Consider the following 20,393-nt stretch of genomic DNA (forward strand, 5'->3'; position numbering starts at 1 on the left):
CCAAAGTTACAACTGTTGCATTTAATGATTATATGTTGTAAGCCGCCCCAAGTCCTCGGAGAGAAGTGGCATATAAATCCAATCAATCAATAAATAATAAATTATAGCCAGTTATGACCAAAACTCCAAGCCCCAATTATTATCATCAAGTGAGGACTATCTATCTATATTTTTGTGTACATGTTTTGATTTGCGATCTATGCTGCTAAAACTAAACAGGTGGGCTTGCATTAGTTCGTTCTAGCTCTTCTATAATGTTCTGGAGGGGATAATGTAGTCCAGTGTTGGTGAACCTATGGCACGGGTGCCACAGGTGGCATGCAGAACCATATCTGCTGGCATACCAGCCATTGCCCTAATTTAGCTCCAACATGCATGTGCATGCTGACCAGTGATTTTTAGCTCACACAGAGGCTATGGGAGGGTGTTTTTGGCTTACAGAAGGCCTCTGGGGAATGAGAGAGGGTATTTTTGTCCTCTTCAGGCTCCATGGAAGCCTCAAGAACCTGGGGAGGCTGAAAAACATGTCTACTGGGCCCACCAGAAGTTGGGAAACAAGCCATTTCTAGCCTCCAGAGGGCCTCCAGGGGGAGGCTGTTTTCACCCTCCCCAGGCATTGAATTATGGGTGGGGGCACTCGCGCATGCACCCATGGGAAAAAAGATTCGCCATCATGTAGTCAATCTGTACAATGGATGTAGTCAATCTGATGTAGTCAATCTGTACAATAGATGTAGTCAATCTGATGTAGTCAATCTGTACAATGGATGTAGTCAATCTGATGTAGTCAATCTGTACAATGGATGTGATGGGACAATCTGTACAATGGATGTGATGGGACTATTTTCTTCTCGTACCCTCACAGATTCATTTCAGGTCTGCTTAGATCCTGTATAAGCTTAGCCAGGGCGCTTTCTCCTGTGCTGTATGATAGGGTTGGGAGCTCAAAAAAGGAAGAGGCGTTTTCTCCTACAGATTGATTTTTCATTCAGTTATGATATTTGTGTGGGAGGAAGAAAGAATAAACAAGCAACTTGGCAACTTGAATTTTCCTAAAAACCTTCCTTGTCCAGGGATCTGCTTTGGAGAGAACCGCTTTGAGAAGAATCTACAGCTAGAAGCCAATAACCTTTCCTTTGTTCTCAGAGAAGAATGCTAGCAAGGGCATTGCATTTGTTAACTTAAGCAATTTATGCCTTCCCCCCCAGTTGCGAGAGTGAAGGTAGAGAAGAGTTTCCCCCCACCCCACTCTCTTTTCAAACCAGTATCTGATGTTCTTACAATTCAGCAAAGGCAATCAATCACAAAGGACTTCTAAAGGTTAAAGGACTATAGAAATCCATATATATATATACACACATACACACACACACACACCGTATATCCTGTTTTCCATTACAACAACTCGCTTCAACAAAAGCAGGATATGAGAACAGGTTATCCAGTTTGGCAAATCCCTCCAAAGCTGTTAATTGTTTAGGTGAATTTCCCCTGAGTCTAGCGTTTATTTTATCTGCCGCAGCTTAACCAGATGTGGAGGGAAATAAAGCTCCTGTCCTGGGCCTTTAATCATTTCATTTAAGAGGGCCTTTCAATATTGATGCCTGTTTTTCTGCATGGTTTATATTTTCTTCCCCAAACAACAATAATCTCAGGTTAAAATGAGAGAGGGAAAGTAACCAGGCTAAAGTTGGCTAGTAAACTCCAATGGATGATGGTACACATCAGTCTCACACTTCATGGCTTTAGCTCTATATCTAAGCAGGTGGAGTCAATCTATTTTCTTCACAAACCTGTACATTTTGTCCACAGATTATTAAAAATGACACAAGATAACAATCAAGGTCTTGTTTTAGAGTGCTCAAAAAGTACTTAGCATTTAATTATCTGGATTTCCACGAACCATAAACTGATCATTCAAGATGGATTTGCACAACAGACTAGACTAAAATGTCATTAACTAATTTGTGTTTAGTCTACTGAACAAAGGCATCCGAGCTGAGGCAAACCAAACGAAAGCATGCAGCAAATAAATAAAACAAAATAAGAGGGATTGGCAATATGGCGCTGCAATATGAAGTCTACAACATGAACGCATTTTTCCTTTTCATCTTCCTTCTCTTGTCGTAAGAGACTATCATGGTCAGCCAACATTTGGATTGGCTTCACCCATTTCATCAAACTTTCTTTCTGAATAAGCGATACTTCACAAACCCAGGATGGCAACTTTTGCCAGACCCATCCTCGAATACAGCTCATCTGTTTGGAACCCATATCGCATCTCAGACATTAACACCCTTGAAAATGTCCAAAGATACTTCACCAGAAGAGCCCTTCACTCCTCCACTCGAAATAGAATACCCTACAAAACTAGACTTACAATCCTGGGTCTTGAAAGCTTAGAACTAAGACGCCTTAAACAAGATCTAAGTATTGCCCACAAGATCATATGCTGCAACGTCCTGCCTGTCCACGACTACTTCAGCTTCAACCACAACAACACAAGAGCACACAACAGATTTAAATTTAATATTAACCGCTCCAAACTTGACTGTAAAAAATATGACTTCAGTAACCGAGTTGTCGAAGCATGGAACTCATTACCGGACTCCATAGTGTCATCCTCAAACCCCCAACACTTTAACCTTAGATTATCTATGGTTGACCTATCCAGATTCCTAAGAGGTCAGTAAGGGGCGAGTACAACTGTACTAGAGTGCCTTCCATCCCCTGTCCTATTGCTTTCCTATATCTCCTATACCTTTCTTCTATTCCTATATCTCTTCTTCTATTCTTTCATTGATATGTTCTATTACTATATCTTCTTTTCTATTATTTCTTAGATATGTTTTACTATGAGTATCTCCTCTATAACCTTCATCATGTATTTTACTATGTGTATATAGATATATACCCACTAAAACCCTCATTGTGTATTGGACAAAATAAATAAATAAATAAATAAATAAATAAATAAATAAAATAAAATAAAATAAAATAAATAAATATATTCGTTCATCATGATTTACCCCCAAATGTTAATACCATATCTAGACATGGCATCTAACCAAAGACAAACAAGGGACCTTACAGTTTAGTGTTGTCTACATCAGATTGTAGAGTTTCTCTCTCTCTTTTTTTTTACCCCATGAAAAGATTGGAGTGGAAGGACAAAAGAAAGAGGGGAAATGTCTGAAAAGGAAAAACAGTTGATTTGGAAGGTACAACATTTTGAGGATTATTTTTCACTTACCAAAAAGCTTTCTAAGGTGAGTGGCAATTCACAAAACTCCCAAAGGTGCTTTTTCAAAAGGCAACTGGTCTTTCTTTAAAGTCCAGTTGGTTTTAGGGGGAAAAACCCACCTTTGCAAAACCTATGATGTGGATGACTGAGAATAGAAACATAGAAACATAGAAGTCTGACGGCAGAAAAATACCTCATGGTCCATCTAGTCTGCCCTTGTACTATTTTCTGTATTTTATCTTAGAATGTATATATGTTTATCCCAGGCATGTTTAAATTCTGCTGGAAGTTTGTTCCAAGGATCTACTACTCTTTCAGTAAAATAATATTTTCTCATGTTGCTTTTGATCTTTCCCCCAACTAACTTCAGATTGTGTCCCCTTGTTCTTGTGTTCACTTTCCTATTAAAAACACTTCCCTCCTGGACCTTATTTAACCCTTTAATATATTTAAATGTTTCGATCATGTCCCCCCTTTTCCTTCTGTCCTCCAGACTATACAGATTGAGTTCATTAAGTCTTTCCTGATACGTTTTATGCTTAAGACCTTCCACCATTCTTGTAGCCCGTCTTTGGACCCGTTCAATTTTGTCAATATCTTTTTGTAGGTGAGGTCTCCAGAACTGAACACAGTATTCCAAATGTGGTCTCACCAGCATTCTATATAGCGGGATCATAATCTCCCTCTTCCTGCTTGTTATACCTCTAGCTATGCAGCCAAGCATCCTATTTGCTCTCCCTACCGCCTGACTGCACTGTTCACCCATTTTGAGACTGTCAGAAATCACTACCCCTAAATCCTTTTCTTTTGAAGTATTTGCTAACACAGAACTGCCAATACAATACTCAGATTGAGGATTCCTTTTCCCCAAGTGCATTATTTTACATTTGGAAACATTAAACTGCAGTTTCCATTGCTTTGACCATTTATCTAGTAAAGCTAAATCATTTACCATATTAAAGATGCCTCCAGGAATATCAACCCTATTGCACACTTTAGAGTCATCGGCAAATAGGCAAACCTTCCCTACCAAACCTTCCCCTATGTCACTCACAAACATATTAAAAAGAATAGGACCCAGAACAGACCCTTGTGGCACACCGCTTGTAACCTCCATAGAATCTCCATAGACATTTAACTCGGAAAAGGTTATAACTTTTAATAAAATGTGCTAGTCAGAAAATAGGTTATCAAACTCCTGGGTGGTTTTTTTTTTGTTAAGTTACCATAAAAAAAATGGGTAAGTTATAATAAAGAAATGTGTAGGACATATAAACTGAAGAATAGCTCTTGCAAATCTCATATGTAAAGTTCAAACATGGCAAATTATATAATCTTCTCCTAAGAACTAGGAATAGCTTTCCTGAATTGCTGAGTACAAATTATTCTCCCATTCAAAAATTCTTAGACATTGGCAGATGGCAAAGACATCATGACAATTTTTTGGCTGGTTTTTAAGACTATAGCTGAAGTCCATAATCTTATAGTAAGTAATAAATGTACTTTTTGCTCAGTGACTAAAGTACCCAGCTCAGCTCACAGAATCACATGAAATACAAATAACAGAATTCTAGAGCTGGCTTAGAACTGAAATTAACCCTTATCTTAGTGAAGGAATCCAGCTCAAAGAGAATGGCTAACTACATTCAAAATGTAAAGGTTTGTAAGGTTTTTTTTAACATAGAGGCCTTTCAAAATTGGAAAATCATCCCGAGATAGCTGGAGAGATACCCCCCCCAATTTTCTACAATTTCCCCTCCATAAATGGGAATATTGAGTGGAGAAAAGTAAGGAAACGAATATAAATGGGACTGTGTAAGACTAGTTTTATTACTATTCTCCCTACGCCACATATTTTGGAGATAAAATAAATAAATAAATTCAATCTTTTAAATATTCATTGCTAATATTCAGTGTAAATTTGGTTGATCTCCAGAAAACAAAACATCAGTTTTCATGAAAACATCGTAAGGTATCTGAGAAAACCTATGAGGTTTTGCTAAAAGTTTTTTTGAATTTTTTGAGTACAATAGCTTGGGTTTTCAATGTAACAACTAGCCCTCAAATTTCTTGTCTTAAACCACAAAGTTTCCTATTATCTTCCTATTGTTTTTCAATTGGAAAGCCTCCAGTAAAAGTTAAGGTGCCTCTGGTAAGGTAACACCTTGATCGCAGGTAAAATAACCAGAAAGTTGGTTGGCAACAGGTCTACAAAATATCCTATGGAGAGACTCTGGGTCATCTAATTTTGGCAAATAAGCAACACAGCTGTCAATTACTGGGTTTAAAAAAATTGATTACTGGGTTAAAAAAATCCAGAAATACTCTTGTGTTTCTTACCTGGCTTCCTTTTTATCACAATTTGAAAAGATTCTGGCGATTGCGACCTTCTCTAAGCACCCTCTAGATCAAGTCATGAGAATAGTATTGGATAAAGTAAAATCAGTGATTTGACTGCATGAAGCAATTCAGGGAGTGACCAGGTTCCTTGTTGCCAAGGGGTCTACAGCTGGGAAATCAGCCCTTCCCCTCTGTTGAGTCTGTACATCCTGTTATTGTTCTGATATTATTAATGTTACAAAGAGAAGAGTGGAGGAAGGAGATAACATTTGGGGTCATTCTCTTAATCACCTTCCCAACAAGTAAGACGTAGAGAACAGGATGGAGAGAACTCAGTTGCCGTTTGCTAACAAAAACACAACTCTCAAGCCAGAGGCTGAGAATGGGGATTGTGAAAATTTAGAAAGGGTGGAATGCAACTTTTTTTTTTTTTTTGCATTTTTGTGTTTTCTTGGCTGAGAAATCTTACGGACTTCTTTAAGACCTTCTCAAGCTATTCATGATAACTTTTTCAGAAAGCCACTTATATATTCTTTTTTTTTTTTTGGAAAGTTTAGAGATTTCCCCCCACCACTGCTTTAGTTTTTACAAAGTCCTTTATTTTTTCCCATGATTCCTTAATTTTGGTTTCTCACAAATTAAGCATATGAAACAGATTATTTGTATTAGTTTTATGTTTTTAATCTGGAGCCTTAATCAGAGTAGAAGGGGGGAGGGCAGCTGCTACTGCTGAGAAAATGCACTCTTGGGGTCTTGATGGATTCATGATGTGATCTTACCAAGAGCAAAAATCCACCTTGATTATTATTACTAGGTGTTATATCAAAAAGTTATCTCAAGACCTAAAATGGTCACCTAACATCAATAACGGCATCAAAAAAGCACAACAAAGAATGTTCTTTTTGCGCCAACTCAGGAAGCTCAAATTGCCCAAGGAGCTGCTGATCCAGTTCTACAGAAGAATAATTGAGTCTGTCACCTGCACCTCTATAACTGTCTGGGTTGGTTCTGCAACCCAACAAGACCGACATAGATTTCAGAGGACAATCAGAACTGCAGAAAAAACAATGGTTGCCAACCTGCCTTCCATCAAGGACCTATATACTGCACAAGTCAAAAAGAGGGCTGTGAAAATATTTACTGACCCCTCGCATCCTGGACATAAACTGTTTCAACTCCTACCCTCAAAATGTTGCTACAGAGCACTGCACATCAAGACAGCTAGACACAAGAACAGCTTTTTCCCCAAACGCCATCACTCTGCTAAACAAATAATTCCTTCAACACTGTAAAACTATTTACCACGTCTGCACTACTATTACTACTAAATTTTTCTCATCATTTCTCATGCTGGGTTGTAAATAGTTGTCATATAAAGAGGTGTTGTTTTGAAGCCCCTTCTATCTGCCTTTTCCATTCACCTCATCTAACACAGAATATTATGCTTCTGATAGATTCTGCAACTATTAGAAACCCGAGGTAGTAGTTGGAATGCAAAAGAATGTAGGTATTAGAATGATAGATACATAAATTGACATTCTAAAATATGATGTTCAGAAATAACTGTACAACACTAGCACCTTTTAAAATAGTATATACATGATTTTATTTTTGTTTCATGGCAAGTAGAATGCCAGGACAATTATACTGTATTCAATATATCTATATGTAAACAATAAAAATATATTATATAAAAAAATACTTCCTCCATGGTTTAAAAGCATCTATTGTATCTTATAAATTCTTGATTGAAATTATATTTCAGAAATGTATTTAAGTTGGCTTTCTTATTTTCTTTGAGTGCATTTTATAGAAGCATGGGATTAAATATTTAAAATAAAAACTAGAGGGAAAAAAATACCCCGGTAACATTATTTTACTTTTATTACTGTTATGCTACGTTTGTGGTTACCTTTTTAAAAATGTAGGTTTTACATTTTCTGGCAATTGTGGTGAAGAGAAAACTCCAGGCTCTTTGAGATTAAGCCACATCAGCAAGAAATACTGACTATGCAAACTCCGTGCTTGCTGAGGATAAAGGCTAGTTGGGTGAAAGAGAAGATGCTTGAGGTCAACAAACAGGAATCTAGAAACAAGACATCTGCTGACTTATCTTTAGTTTGTATAAACAAATCTTTCCCTTTTATGCTGCTTGGCTTTGATGGAACTTATTGTCCAAGAAGAGAAGAATTCCGAATGATTAAGCTGGACAGTCAGAGGTTATCCAAGAAAACAGCTGCCTAACAGCCCTCAACTGAAGCTAGAAGGTTATCACTCTGTTGGTAGTAGAACAGGACAGCAAGCTTCAAACGGCTGCTACCTAAATATCCCAAAGGAACTAAAGGAGCTTCTTGAATGGGAAGTGAAGTATCTCCATGAACATCTCCATAGCTTCTACTCTGGCAATCTCACACTACTTACCAGAGCTTACAAAACTTTTGCCAGACCCATCCTCGAATACAGCTCATCTGTTTGGAACCCATATCGCATCTCAGACATTAACACCCTTGAAAATGTCCACAGATACTTCACCATAAGAGCCCTTCGCTCCTCCACTCAAAATAGAATACCCTACGAGACTAGACTTTCAATCCTGGACCTAGAAAGCTTAGAACTAAGACGCCTTAAACATGATCTAAGTATTGCCCACAAGATCATATGCTGCAGCGTCCTGCCTGTCGGCAACTACTTTAGCTTCAACCACAACAACACAAGAGCACACAACAGATTTAAACTTAATATTAACCGCTCCAAACTTGACTGTAAAAAATATGACTTCAGTAACCGAGTTGTCGAAGCGTGGAACTCATTACCGGACTCCATAGTGTCATCCCCAAACCCCCAACACTTTACCTTTAGATTATCTACGGTTGACCTATCCAGATTCCTAAGAGGTCAGTAAGGGGAGAGTACAAGTGCACTAGAGTGCCTTCCGTCCCCTGTCCTATTGCTCTCCTATATTCTCCTATACCTTTCCTCTATTCCTATATCTCTTCTTCTATTCTTTCATTGATATGTTCTATTCCTATATCTTCTTTTCTATTATTTCTTAGATATATTTTACTATGAGTATCTCCTCTATAACCTTCATCATGTATTTTACTATGTGTATATTGATATACAGTATACCCACTAAATCCCTCATTGTGTATTGGACAAAATAAATAAATAAATAAAATAAACGTTTACTACTTAAATAATTTGCTTCTTTGATTGGGTATTTTATTTTGGACATTATTTTGAGATTTTAGCTTGCAGCCCTTAGTCTCCAAAGAGTGGCTTTTGTCTTCAGACTCTATCCCAGAATAGTCAAGAAATTGGAGACAGTAACCTGCTGCCTCCAGGGTTTGCTTTCTCCAACTTCTTAGTCAACTCCTTGCCTCTCCATCTTCAGGGATCTCTGCCACAGCAGTGTCCTGGTGTTAAAACACAAGCTGTGTTTGTTGGTTTGATTTTTCTTTGTCTGTGTGACAGAGACAGAAAGAAAAAACGCAAGGAAAAAAGAACAATGCTTTGCAAAAACTAAGGCAGAGGAGAAAGAAAGAAAAAAAATGCAAATATAGTTGTGATTGTCAGGAACTTGAATGTGCCCTTCCATGAGTCACTTCCAGTTTCCCTTTTTCATGGTGAATTTTATCCTAGAGTAAGCCTGACTCTGGTTTCCTGTAATGAAATTGTTACACAAAAGAAAATGACATTGAATATTTATTTATTTATTTATTTATTTATTGGATTTGTATGCCGCCCCTCTCCAGAGACTCGGGGCGGCTAACAGCGACAATCAAACAGTGTACAATAGTAATTTGGTATTGATGATTAAAATATACAAAGTGTTCTGTAGACAAGCAAGCAACCTTGCTTCTGTAGCTCTTCTAACAAATGCTGGAGGTCAAATGCTTAGATCATTTTCCTGCAGTTGACAATATTCCAAGAACTGATACTAAAAATTCAACTAGATGAAGTCCCTGTAGTAGGTGAAATAAAGCAGTCTGATTCACACGCCTGTTAAAATCTGCATTGCATCTTTTTGTACTGATGTTAGTTTTCCATTGATTGCATTCCAATTCCATTGATTGCAATCCAAAAAAGATACAGGAAACACAACACAATCAACTCTGCAATTCCTCTACACTGATGGAGGTTTTGATATTTGAAGGAGCACTCCTTGTTGATGCCTCCTTGACAACCTGCAAATCAGAAGTCCCTGGAGAACATCATTAGGACTCCATTATCTTAGAAGGATACCGATAGTTGATTTCCGCTCTTGTGCTGGAATGCAATTTATTGTTTGCATCTTGATAAACTTTCCTTTCTGCATGATTTCTGAAGCTTGAATGAAACTTATATTGATTCGGATGGATTTTTACGGGCAGTAAAATCGATTCACCAATCATCCTATATAAACGCTGTTCTGCTTTGCAAACTGCTTATTGCCAGGTTTTGGTACGTTTTGAAGGTTTATGCTCTAAATTCCATCAAGAAGTTGCTGAACTCGAATTTTCATGAGCCCCAACAGTGAGGCAAGTTAGGAGAAATAGCACAGCAACACACACAGGGCCAATGTGCACAGTTTTTGCAAAGATGCCAAACAGGTACATATGGTTTGCCATAAAATTAACATGACAAATTAAATGTCTTGAGTTTTTGTTTGGAAAGATCAAATGTGGAAGTACTAGTGACCTTTCAAATAAAAGGTAAAGGTTCCCCTTGTACATATGTGCTAGTCACACCAACACTCCGCAGTCTGCATTGGTTGCCGATCAGTTTCCGGTCACAATTCAAAGTGTTGGTTATGACCTATAAAGCCCTTCATGGCACCGGGCCAGGTTATCTTCGGGACCGCCTTCTGCTGCACGAATCCCAGCGACCAATTAGGTCCCACAGAGTTGGCCTTCTCTGGGTCCCGTCAACTAAACAATGTCGTTTGGCAGGACCTAGGGGAAGAGCCTTCTCTGTGGCGGCCCCGGTCCTCTGGAAACAACTCCCCCCAGAGATTAGAATAGCCCCCACCCTTCTTGCCTTTCGCAAGCTTCTTAAAACCCACCTCTGTCGTCAGGCATGGGGGAATTAAGATATTCTTTCCCCCTAGGCTTCCACAATTTATGTATGGTACGTTTGTATGTATGATTGGTTTTAAAATAAGGGTTTTTAGCTTCTTTAGTATTGGATTGTCGCATGTTGTTTTTACCACTGTTGTTAGCCACCCCGAGTCTACGGAGAGGGGCGGCATAGAAATCCAATAAAATGAAATGAAAAATGAAATAGTCATTCCTGACTCTAGGGGGCGGTGCTCATCTCCATTTCAAAGCCAAAGAGCCACTGTTGTCCAAAGACATCTCTTGACTGTTGTCAAGTCTTGTCTTGACTATGGCAATGCACTCTACATGGGGCTACCTTTGAAGAAGACATTTGGAGACTTCATCTGGTGCAAAATGTAGCAGCACATGTAATAACGGGTATGCCTGCATTACTCCATCATTACGTGAGCTGCATTGGTTGTCAGTCCATCTCCAAACGCAATTCAAGGTGTTGGTTATTACCTTTAAAGCCCTAAATGGCTCAGGGCCAGACTATTTATGGGACTGCCTCCTCCCTCATACCAGTAAGGGCCCACAGAGTCGGCCTTCTCCAGGTCCCATCCGCCAAACAATGTCAGTTAGCGGGACCTCAGGGAAGAGCCTTCTCTGTGGTGGCTCCGACCTTGTAGAATCAACTGCACCCAGAGATCCGCACTATCTCCTCCCTACCGGTCTTACGGAAAGCTGTTAAGACCTGGCTTTTCCAGCAAGCCTGGAATTAGGATTGACTGCAAGTATGTATGGTTTTTATGATATTATAGTTCTTTTTATTGTACTGTAGATTTTATTGTTGTATTTTATAACTTTTTTTTACTGCTATTGTATTTATGACTGCTGTTAGCCGCTCTGAGTCCATTTTGTAGTGAGCGGCATATAAATACAATCAATCAATCAATCAATCAATCAATCAATCAATCAAAATAAATCTCTGTGGCCATGTGGCCGGCATGACTAAATGTCAAAAGCACAGGGAATGCTGTTACCTTCACACCAAAGGTGGTCCCTATTTTTCTACTTGCATTTTTACATGCTTTTGAACTGCTAGGTTGGCAGAAGCTGGGACAAGTTACGGGAGCTAACTCCCTTACACGGTGCTAGGGATTCAAACTGCTGATGAATTGCTGACCTTTCTGATTGACAAGCTCAGCGTCTTAGCCCCTGAGCCACCATGAAACTGGGGCCATCTTAATCTCTGGAGAGAGAATGTTCCATAGGGTGGGTACTACGGCTAGGAAATTCTGGGAGTTTTTAAATTTATTTTTATTTTATTTTACTGGTCATACAAATGTAGTATTGTAGTATATTTAACATAATATAAGTATAAAGTAGAGATAGAAAACATAAAAAGACATTAGGACAGGGACGGTAGGCACAAAGGTGCACTTATGCACGCCCCTTACAGACCTCTTAGAAAAGGGGAGAGATCTATTGTAGATAATGTAAGGTTGAAGGTTATTATTATTATTATTATTATTATTATTATTATTATTATTATTATTATTATTATTATTATTATTAATTATATTTGTATGCCGCCCCTCTCCGTAGACTCGGGGTGGCTCACAACAGTGATAAAAACAATACGTAATGACAAATCTAATAATTAGAATCTAAAATAGCAATTTTACATATAAAAATCTAAAAGAGAAATCTAAAAGAGGTTTTGGGATTGGGAGAGGAAACAACAGAGTCCAGTAGTGAATTCCAGGCGTTGACCACTCTATTGCTGAAATCATATTTTCTGCAGTCCAGTTTGGAGCGATTTACATTTAGTTTGTATCTATTGCGTGCTCTTGTGTTGTTGTTGTTAAAGGTGAAGTAGTCGCTAACAGGGCGTACATTGTGATGTATGATTTTATGAATAGCAGTTAAATCAGTTGACGAGGGGATGTAAGCAAAAGCTTAATCCCTTAGTTTTTGAAAGCAAATCACTATACAGTGATCCCTCGAGTATCGCGAGGGTTACGTTCCAAGACCTCTCGCGATAATCGATTTTTCGCGATATAGTGGTGCGGAAGTAAAAACACCATCTGCGCATGCGCACCCTTTTTTCAATGGCTGCGCATGCGCAGATGGTGGAGCCGGGGAGCAACTAATATTAGATAAGTGCAACTAATACTGTATTAGATAAACATCTATCTAAATAAATAAAATACAGTAAACATCTTGCCGCTTGTCCGTTCGCCCGCCGCTCGTTCGTCTGTTCGCCCGCCCGCCCGCCACTTGCTGCTCGTCCTTTCGCCCGCCCGCCGCTCGTTCGTCCGTTCGCCGCTCGTCCTTTCGCCCGCCCGCCACTCGTTCGTCGCTTGTCCGTTCGCCCGCCCGCCGCTCGTTCGTCCGTTCACCCCGCCCGCCCGCCGTTTGCCGCTCGCCTGTCCCCCGTTTGCCGCTCGCCTGTTCACCCGCCCGCCCGGCCGCCGTTTGCCGCTCGAGAGCAAGAGGGGGAGAGATAGAGAAAGAGAGAGAAGGAAAGAAAGAGATGAGAGAGGGAGGAAGAGAGTGTGAGAGAGGAAGAAGCAAGATAGAGAAAGAGAGAGAGAAAGAAAGATGAGAAAGGAAGGAAGACAGTGAGAGAGAGGAAGAAAGAGAGAGAGAGAAGAGTGGAAGGAAGAGAGAGAGAAATGATAGAAAAAAGGGGAGAAAAAAAGAGAAATGAGAAAATGATTGAAGCAGAGAATGACAGGAAAGAAAGAGAAAGAGACAGAGAAGTGACTCTTGGTGATGACGTATGACGTCATCGGGTGGGAAAAACCGTGGTATAGCAAAAAAACCGTGGAGTATTTTTTAATTAATATTTTCTGAAAAATCGTGGTGTAGCGTTTCGCGAAGATCGAGATCGCGAAAATCGAGGGATCACTGTAATGGCCTTGCCTGCATCTACATTAATAACTACTGTCAGCAAGCTACAGTAAAAAAAAAAGTTAAGATAGCAGCCATGACTAGCAGGGCAATTTTGGCAATTTTTTATACAAGGTGCATACACACACACACACCTGATAAAACTTTAATCACACTATAATGGCCACCATTTAAAAAAAGAATCTTATTCTTTGGATACCCCAGCTTCAAACACAAAAGGATTTTCTTGTTTCCTCTGTAAAGCATTTCAGCTAGAAACTCAGAGGAATTCTTCAATCTGTGGGAAGGAAGTCTGTTGTATACAAAGCTTTAGGCTGGCTAAAAATGAACGGAAACACATGGCAGGCACAGTCCTTCCAAAATGGACTCCGCCTGTTCCATAAAAAGTGTGCCTTTTTTTAAAAAAATGCTTTTTAGAAACCTAGAAACCTAGAAGATTGGCAGCAGAAAAAGATCTCATGGTCCATCTAGTCTGCCCTTATACTATTTCCTGTATTTTAACTTAGGATGGATAGATGTTTATCCCAGGCATGTTTAAATTCAGTTTCTGTGGATTTACCAACCACATCTGCTGGAAGTTTGTTCCAAGCATCTACTACTCTTTCAGTAAAATATTTTCTCATGTTGCTTCTGATCTTTCCCCCAACTAACCTCGGATTGTGCCCCTTTGTTCTTGTGTTCACTTTCCTATTAAAAACACTTCCCTCCTGAACCTTATTTAACCCTTTAAAATAATTAAATGTTTCAATCATGTCCCCCCTTTCCCTTCTGTCCTCCAGAGTCCAGACTATACAGACTGAGTTCATGAAGTCTGTCCTGATAAGTTTTATGCTTAAGACCTTCCACCATTTTTGTAGCCCGTCTTTGGACCTGTTCAATTTTGTCAATATCTTTTTGTAGGTGGGGTCTCCAGAACTGAACACAGTCTTCCAAATGTGGTCTCATTAGCGCTCTATACAGCGGGATCACAATCTCCCTCTTCCTGCTTGTTATACCTCTAGCTATGCAGCCAAGCATTCTACTTGCTTTCCCTACCGCCTGGCTGCCATGAGTCAGACTTTTTGAGCCATGCATTAAAAAAAAAAAAAGAATTGGCATTTGCTGTAATGATTCTAAAAATCAGGATTTCCTTTTTATAAAATCAGAAGTTGCTATCTGTATTTGCTATGTAACCAATGAATAAACTAGCTATGAATTAGTGTTTTCTTTATATATTTTGAGTTGGACAGTACTGGCTCTCCGAATTCTCCATCAGACTCCAGGCAAGGAAACAGAAAAATATCAAGAGCAAGTTCTTTTTCATGAAATATCAGGCCTTCTTTAAATAGTGTGGGAAACCTTTAATTTCTTGACAAACTCAAGACTATAGCAATTCTTGAATTATGGGCACAGCTGATTTTTTTTGCTTGTTTTCTAAATTTTGTCCCATTTACCCTGGAGGGGGGGAACTACTGACCCCCTCAGAGAGGGTTCGCAACTTGGGCGTCCTCCTCGATCCACAGCTGACATTGGAACTTCATCTTTCGGCTGTGGCGAGGAGGGCGTTTGCTCAGGTTCGCCTGGTGCACCAGTTGTGGCCCTATTTGGACAGGAAGTCATTGCTCACAGTCACTCATGCCCTGATCACCTCGAGGTTCGATTACTGCAACGCTCTCTACATGGGGCTACCTCTGAAAAGTGTTCGGAAACTTCAGATTGTGCAGAACGCAGCCGCGAGAGCCATCGTGGGATTTCCAAGATTCGCCCACATTTCTTCAGCACTCCGTGGCTTGCATTGGCTGCCGATCAGTTTCCGGTCACAATTCAAAGTGTTGGTCATGACCTTTAAAGCCCTACATGGCATTGGACCAGATTACCTCTGGAACCGCCTGCTACCGCACGAATCACAGCAACCGATAAGGTCCCACAGAGTTGGCCTTCTCCGGGTCCCGTCGACTAAACAATGTCATTTGGCGGGCCCCAGGGGAAAAGCCTTCTCTGTGGCAGCCCCTGCCCTCTGGAACCAACTCCCCCCGGAGATTAGAACTGCCCCCACCCTCCCTGTCTTTCGTAAACTACTCAAGACTCATTTATACCACCAGGCATGGGGGAGTTGAGATAGCTCTTCCCCCTAGGCCATTACAAGATATGCATGGTATGTTTGTGTGTATGTTTGGTTTTATAATAGGGTTTTTTAGTTGTTTTTTATTATTGGATTGTACATGTTGTGTTTATTATTGTTGTTAGCCGCCCCGAGTCTGCGGAGAGGGGCGGCATACAAATCCAATAAATTATTATTATTTTTATTATTATTTATGAGCTTTCTTGCCACAGTTGTTAAGTGTTAAATAAGTAAATTACTATCTCCCAAAGGTGCTTTTTCAAAGGCAATTGAGCATTCTGGGTTTTTTTTCTTTGAAGACATTTTGCTTCTCGTTCAGAGCTGAAGAAACTTCCTGGATAAGAAGCAAAACGTCTTCAAAGAAAAAACCAGAAAGTCCAGTTGCCTCTTTAAAAAGCACATTTGGGACAACCTTGACTTGGATGACTGAGAATCTCCATATTTAAGTAAATTAGTAACAGAAAGGATTTCTTTTGAGTGGAAAATTAACAGTTGAAACTCCACCCAAAATCAGTTGGTGCCAATTAGCCATGATTAGCACCAACTGATTTTGAGTGGAGTTTCACCTGTTAATTTAGGTTCTTATCTTGCTGTCTGGATGTTGGACTGTCTCTGTATTTATTTGCTTATGTATTTACTTTCTTCTGGATGTTTGAACTGCTTCTACTGTTTTGACCCCAGACTGGACCTGCAGTGAATGGCTATTTTATTCCTGAATTTGGTTTATTGGACTTTGTGTCTCCTCAGAAAAGCTGGCATTCGAGCTGTTAGAAAAATTGGAGTTTAACCCACTGGTATGTATCCATATTGTCTTCTATGAATTGTTAAGACCAACATCAAATACTCAGTATTTTTTTAAAAAGAATGGCAGTAGATTGTAATGACAACATTGCTTTCATCAAGAAAGACCGAAACATTGTTAAGGGCAACAATAGCAAGTGGGGCAGAGCTTATTTTAAAAGGACAAACTGAAACAGGCTCTTTGCAATCCATATTTGGTGCACAATAATGAAGTAATTAAATCATTTCCTTTCTTTGGAGTCATAAAAAGCAAGCTGTAGGATATTGAATGAAATAAGGTGCAATTTCTAGGATGTTGAAAGCTCAATTAGAAATTAAGGAAACAAATAACAAATAACTTTTCTTTTTTCTTTTCTTTTCTTTCTTCTCTACTTTTTTATTTTTTTATTTTTTATTTACTTTCTAAGAGGAATTATTAATTGGGCTAATTGGGACATTTATGATAAATTATTTGGATTTCCCTCCCCTTTTGAATTGATATATGTAACAGATAAAATTTAAGATTTAGTCCTTACCGTTGGTAATTCTGGTTTCTTTCTTTTCTTTTTTAAAGGGCGATTACAATAAAAGTAATGGTAAGAAATATACAGTATATGTAATTGATATTAAGGATAAATGGAGGAGATTGAAGTATAAGGGCCTAAATGATTAGATGAAATAAGATAAGAAGCAGCTAAAGGAAACTATTAATTAATAGCTTTTAAAATGCATATAAGAAATTGGAATAGTTATTTTTTATCCAGATGTTAAATGTACAGGAGGTAGCACTGGATGGATTATGAATACTAAATTCAAAAATTTTATTGTATAATATTTAAAGATTGATGGTATATTATATTGCATATGTGATTGGTGTGGAAAAAAATAAAAAACTTTTTCCAAGGTAGAAATGAGATAGAATGATACAATGTGTTAGTGTACACAAAAATTGTTGTATCAATTGCTATTGGTATAGACAAAGTTCAAAAGAACACAAAAACAGATAGATAAGCAGAGGAAACTATTTATATGTGTACCTACTTTTTTACCCGTTAGGTTTATGGATATTTCTATATGTTTATAAATGTAAATATACTGCTCAAAAAAATAAAGGGAACACTTAAACAACACAATATAACTCCAAGTAAATCAAACTTCTGTGAAATCAAACTGTCCACTTGGGAAGCAACACTGATTGACAACAAATTTCACATGTTGTCAGCACATTCAACTTTGTACAGAACAAAGTATTCAGTGAGAATATTTCATTCAGATCTAGGATGTGTTCTTTGAGTGTTCCCTTTATTTTTTTGAGCAGCGTATTTACTACTTATCTGTCTTATTCACTATAGGTATTTTACTCTTGAGTCGAACACATTGCACATAGATTTGTAAACAAGGAATACAATGAAATGGGCTGTGATCTGAAAAGGACCATTGAGATGTGTATATCATTTTTAAAATTCTCTATAAACCAATAAATAAACTTTTTTTTAAAAAGGAGAAATTTCAACTAGAACATGGGGAGATAAGCCTGGCTTTGGTTTTGTTGAATTTTACCTCAGGGTGAATCCTCCCAGAGTTACCTTGAGGTAAGTTGGACAGCCTATAAGTGCTATAAATAAATAATTTACTCAAACCATTACATGGGACATCTCTCCCCCCCCTCATTATTTTCAGCAGAAGCACAAGGAAAGCAATTTTAAATAATTTAGGGAGTCTTTTTTTCTTATTTGTATCAGCAGAATTACTGGGTATGCGGACTGAGGAATTCTGGGAGTTGAAGTCCATTTCAATCACTGCCATTTTAATGGGCTATGAACATTTTAGGAATTGCTGCCACAGCCTTAAATGGCTTTGGATGAATCTACACAGTGTCATGTATTGTTCAAAGCTCAGTTCTGTCAAAGACTTTAATCATTTAGTATGATAGTAATTTATAGATGACTATGAATTTTTGATTGTTTATGTGACGGGTTATATTCAACACAGATTTGGCTTTGAAAGGCTATGATGAAGATTTAAAGGAAACACATGGAAAGTCCCAAGATGTTAATTCAAAATAATGAAGTTTTTATGTTGTAGACTTTAAAGGTGTCTTCTTCTTTTTAAAAAAAAACAAAAAACAAATATGTGTCTTCAAAGCACAGATGGAAAGCAATTTTCTGGAAATATTTTCTTGTTGTTTGCTTTTTTTCTCTGGCTGCAGATGTACCATTGTTCCTTCAAGGGGAAATAAATATATTTTTGATTGCTGACATCTAAAGTGTCAACAGACTTTGTATATATTTATTTTTAAATATCCAAACTGTGGCCCTTGGAAGAAAATGGCTGAAGGGGTTTGCTTGCTTGAGTGGATTAATTTTATTTCCACACAATCAGAATCTGTTTAATTAGCTCAGAAAGTGGTTTGGTTAGGAGTCGATTGGCTGAAATCTGCAGAAATTATAAATATCTTGAAACTGAGGATGTATTTCAATAACTGGTTTTGTAAAGTTGCAAGGCCTGAGGAAATGAAATTACTGTACACCAATTCTATATCTTAATTTTTTTTATATGACTGAGTCGTTGAGTTGTAAATTGGGACATAATCTTGCCTCTAATTCTTGTGAGGTTGTCTGAGGCAAACTCTTTTAATTTTATTTTAGCCTCTTCTCTATCTGTGAGGTAGAGATGGAAGTCTAATCAAGACTTGGAATTAGGGGAAACATAATAGCAGTGTTCTTTCTTAAAAATAATTTTTAAATTGATTTATATAATAACAATATAACAGTAAAACATTCACACAACACATAACAGTGTGCTCAATGCTCAAAGTGCCAACCACCAAATAACATTCATACCCCTCCACCAAAATGGGGGCATATTTTCTATATACCATTTTAACTTAAGAGCAGTATAGTATTTCATATTATAAAGTAATTCTAATTTATTCTTTATACCTTGGTATCGAATTCTAATAAACACATGTCCTCTTACCTTGTCCCATTGTCCCATCAGTTCCCGCAGATTGGTTTCGTTGGCCGAATTCATCCTCTTATCCATAATCTCAAACTGAATATTATTATTATTATTATTATTATTATTATTATTATTATTATTATTATTATTATTATTATTTTTGAGGTGAACATACAGATTGAAAGAAATGTATATACTATATAGGAATGTTTCTTGTTCATAAAAGATTCATGCAAAATTAAAAGATAGCACGTCTTGCAAGGCATCCTTTGAAAGCTTGCAATCACTTAGTATCCAATTTGTAACATTCTATTTTTAAAAAAAAGTTTCTTATTAATAATACAATTAAAACATTGAACATGGTGTGACTTTTCCGGTTTGAACATTTCCCTCAAGTTTTACAGATATAGTTCCTTTTCGTTATTATAAATGTGTACAATCTATCACTATTCAAACACATAATTATTTTTGTCTGTGAAGGAGAAATTTGTAACACTCTTAATGTTGTAGAAAACTCATCATTATCTCTTTTAGCCCCATCTGCTGACTGAAAATATACTACAAGCTTCCAAAAGAGACCCTGAGGCTATTGGGAGGGTAAGTGACAGATGCCATTCAAACATTTTTGCATTTCAACTGCTTTCAGCACTATCTGCAATGGTTAATGATAAAGGATTGCAAATTAAAACTCTAAACATCTGGACAATATCAGGCTGTGGATTGTGCAGCTATTGAATCAGGACCACATAACAAGTTCCAATTAAACTGATTTATTGCTCATTCCTGTACACAAGAATGTAGACAACTAGTGGTCAGCAATAAATTGGTCCTAGATAAGAGTTAACAGAATCATCACTTCAAGTTTGGACTTGAACAGCTTGTAGGAACGTAATAATTCTAGTTTGATTCCTCTGTTGACTCCACCCCTTAACCTGTCCTTTTATGACATCTATATCTAAGTAGCAACTAACTTAAATGATAATGTATGTATGGCAAAGAAAAGGCCTCTGATCTTTGGATAATGCTGTTA

General features: G+C 38.0%; 1 protein-coding gene and 1 long non-coding RNA gene across 3 annotated transcripts in view; one reads left to right on the forward strand and one right to left on the reverse strand.

Moving 5' to 3' along the window:
* The window catches only part of CDH5 (cadherin 5), a 47,620-nt gene extending 41,869 nt beyond the window's left edge, over positions 1-5,751 (reverse strand). The window contains exon 1 of one of the 2 annotated variants that reach the window (XM_070760376.1): positions 5,585-5,751. The gene's annotated coding sequence lies outside the window, so the exon portion shown is untranslated. Of the gene's footprint in view, positions 1-3,091; positions 3,114-5,584 lie in introns of those variants that run through there. The other variant, XM_070760378.1, reaches the window with a different exon arrangement.
* A 10,514-nt stretch (positions 5,752-16,265) lies between these two features.
* LOC139171914 (uncharacterized) lies at positions 16,266-19,962 on the forward strand. The gene is made up of 3 exons (XR_011559813.1): positions 16,266-16,416; positions 16,977-16,998; positions 19,898-19,962. It is a non-coding gene; the product is annotated as an uncharacterized lncRNA (long non-coding RNA).
* Positions 19,963-20,393: the final 431 nt, after the last annotated feature.

Source organism: Erythrolamprus reginae, chromosome 9, assembly GCF_031021105.1.
Source record: "Erythrolamprus reginae isolate rEryReg1 chromosome 9, rEryReg1.hap1, whole genome shotgun sequence".
NCBI classification, from domain to species: domain Eukaryota; kingdom Metazoa; phylum Chordata; class Lepidosauria; order Squamata; family Dipsadidae; genus Erythrolamprus; species Erythrolamprus reginae.